Source organism: Glycine soja, unplaced genomic scaffold, assembly GCF_004193775.1.
Source record: "Glycine soja cultivar W05 unplaced genomic scaffold, ASM419377v2 Super-Scaffold_78, whole genome shotgun sequence".
Taxonomy (NCBI): Eukaryota; Viridiplantae; Streptophyta; class Magnoliopsida; order Fabales; family Fabaceae; genus Glycine; species Glycine soja.
The window spans coordinates 120225-123676 of NW_021143573.1; the positions used below are offsets into that span (position 1 = coordinate 120225).

At 38.0% G+C, this 3452-nt stretch overlaps 1 non-coding gene across 1 annotated transcript; it reads left to right on the plus strand.

The window, feature by feature from the left end:
* The first annotated feature begins 1087 nt into the window (after positions 1-1087).
* On the plus strand, positions 1088-1193 carry LOC114404089. Its single transcript, XR_003664808.1, has one exon. It is a non-coding gene; the product is annotated as a small nucleolar RNA R71 (small nucleolar RNA).
* Positions 1194-3452: the final 2259 nt, after the last annotated feature.

The following is a 3452-nucleotide window of genomic DNA, read 5'->3' on the forward strand; positions in this document are numbered from 1 at the left end:
GAATGGAAGAGGGATATGTTGCTTCTGTAAATCAGAATTACCAGGGACATGCTACTTCTCTTTAGATTCACCTGCATAGAAATTGTTAGGTAACTTACTCTTTAAATTTTTGTCATCATATTTTTCTGGAGTAAAGTGAAGTTAGGCAGGTTCATTTGCGGATGAGGAAGATGTTGCTGGTTGAGGTCCTTAACACTAATTTCCTGACCTCAATGTAATGACACTCACATTTTTGGGATTCTGGACAGATTGAGAAGGTAATCTATCAGAATTCTGGGACTGTTGTTGATTTAACTGTGTAGCCAATTGTCCTATCTGATTAGTTAAGCTCTGAATGGAGGCTCTGGTTTCTTGTTGAAACTGCATGTTTTGCATAGTCATTTGCCTCACAAGTTCTTCAAGGGAAGGTTGTGGAGGAGCCTCAACTGTTTGTTGTTTCTGGGGTTATTGCTGTTGTTGTTGTTGCTGCTGGATTGGTGGAGGAACGTATAGTTTGCTTGGGCCAACAACATTCTAGAAATAAGGTTGTTGTTGTTGTTGCTGCTATTGTGAAGGATTCGACCATCTAAGGTTGTGATGATTCCTTCACCCAGGATTGTACCTGTTGCTATAGAGGTCATAATTGTTCTATTGTGGCTGATTTTGCTGCTGAGGTTGAGGAGGTCTATTGTAGATGTTTGCAGCATAAGCTTTAGGCTGTTCAATTGCTTCAGATTGTTGTACAGAAGGGCAAAGGTTTGTGTGGTGGTCGGCAGAGGAGCATAAACCACAGAGTTTGGTGACAGGTGTAGATTTTTGATTCAAGGCCAGCTGGGTTACCAGGCTAACCAAGGCATCTAGTTTACCTTCAAGATTCTTAGTTTCAGATGATGCAGATGAGTTTGTGGCTACTTCATGCACTCCTCTAATGACTATAGCATCATTTTTGGCGCTAAATTGTTGGGAGTTGGTAGCCATCTTCTCAATTAAATTTCTGTCTTCAACAGGGATCATGTCTCCAAGGGCTCCACCACTGGCAGCATCTATCATACTTCTCTCCATGTTACTGAGCCCTTCATAAAAATATTAGAGAAGAAGCTGCTCAGAAATCTAGTGGTGAGGGCAATTGGCGCATAGTTTTTAAATCTCTCCCGGTATTCATATACGCTTTCTCCACTGAGTTGCCTAATGCTTGAAATATCCTTTCTGATGGTTGTGGTCTTGGAAGCAGGGAATTTTTTTCTAAGAATACTCTCTTGAGGTCATCCCAGCTTGTGATGGACCTTGGAGCAAGGTAATATAGCCAGTCTTTTGCCACTCCCTCTAAAGAATGAGGAAAAGCCTTCAGAAATATGTGATCCTCCTAGACATCTGGGGGTTTCATGGTGGAGTAGACTATATGGAATTCTTTTAGATGTTTGTGCGGGTCTTCACCTGCAAGGCCATGAAACTTTGGAAGCAAATGGATCAATCCAGTTTTAAGAACATATGGGACATCCTCATCAGGGTATTGGATGCACAAGCTTTCGTAGGTGAAATCAGGTGTAGCCATTTCCCTTAGAGTCCTCTCACGAGGTGGAGGTTGTGCCATGTTCTCAGAATGTTCAAAATCAGAATGTTCAAAACTATAATGCTCAAAATTAGGATGTTCAAAATTACCAACCACAGAATTCTCAGACTCACCAATAACAAAATGCTCTGGATGCTCAAAAGGTACAAAATGATGCCTAGCTAATCTATGAAATGTCCTATCTATCTCAGGATCAAAGGGTTGTAAGTTAGACGTATTGCCTCTAGTCATACACTACATTCAGCATGCATAACTAGTTGTCTTCTTATGCAAGTAACAATGTAGGTTTGAACTACAGCTACAATCAAATGATATCCAGATGACTTGAAATTTTGTGAGCAATACCCTAAAATCATGAAAAGATAGCACAAAAATTTTCAGATAAAAATTCAAAGTCTAACTATCGAAACTACCTAAGGAAAGTTTAGAAAAATAAAACAATAAAACTTGTAAAAAAAACTAGTAAACAGGTGATTTTGGCTAGTTAGAGACCTTAGCCAGCCAGACGGCTTCCATGATATGGGAAATTTTTTTCTACCCCAAATACATATATAATAATAGTCATTCTGATACCCGGAGCAAAAGTTATGCCCGTTTGAAGTTTTGGTAAACACAAGTTCTCAAATTTTTTTGAATCTCTCAAATCTGGCCACACCAAGTGTTCCTGGTATTTTTCACACAAAATATGAGTCAAAAGAACCTACTAAACCAAAATTCAGCCAAAAATAACACCCCTAACTATCAAAACAAAAATCGCCAATTAAATTGTCAGCAGCAGTCACTAATTCAGTCGCTAATGGATTTGCACTACTACTCTGTTTCCCAGGTCAGCAAAAGCATTGCTAAATCCGTCGCAAAGCACTATTCACAGCAAAACACAAAAACTGAAATAGGGGAAGTGCTGAACATAAAAACTAAAACAAAACACCACACTAAACAAAATAACAAGACACTAAACAACACTAACACCACACTAACACGACACGAAAGCATAAAACAACTAAACATAAAACATGAATCACTAGCTATTATGAACCTTTGGACACTGCTCCCCGACAACGACGCCAAATTTGATCGATGTCGTACCCGAATCAAATAAACATTAAAAATGCAGTATCTAGGAAGTGATCCTAGGTCGTCTCCCAACGAGCAATAGTCAACCAAATGTTCATAACAGATAGTAGGAAAATAGTAACGAAATGGGGGGGTTGTTTGCTTTTGCAAATTAAATAGCGAACATATGTGAATTAGAAAATATCATAATTAAAACATGTTGCTTCCCCTTGATTCACAAGCAAGTCTCTTATCCTAGGTTACGAGAGTTTATCCTTTATCAGTTCAACCACTTAATCCAACCCTAAATTAAATTACTAAGCGAAATTTAACATAAGGCATCCATTATGTGATTAAGCAACACATACACCAATTAATCATAAACGATCATTAAGCATGAACGTAAATTAAGCGTAAAGACAATTAATCAAGAACTAAGCATGCATGAATTAATAGCAACAAATACAGAGTAATTGGTGAAGAGGAAAAACTTATCAGAATTTAATAGTAATAATAAAACCTCAAAGAGAGTTGTGCATGATCCTCAAGAGAAAACAATGCTGGAGACTTAGCCTTCCATTAATCAATAGAAAACGAAGAAAACTAGAATTATTCTTCCAAATCGAAAAAGAGACTAAAAAAATTTGAGAGTAGCACTCTAAAACAAAAAAAGAGAGACAAAAGAGAGAGAGAGAGAGAGAGAGGGAGAGAGAGAGAGAGAAAGAGAGAGAGAAGAGAAGAGAGATGAGAAGAGAGATGAGAAGAGAGGAGAGAGTCTAAACTAGAACCTTGGTGCTGTTATATAGTTTTTAGCCCCAAAGCTTACAAATCTATTTTAAATCCAAGCCCA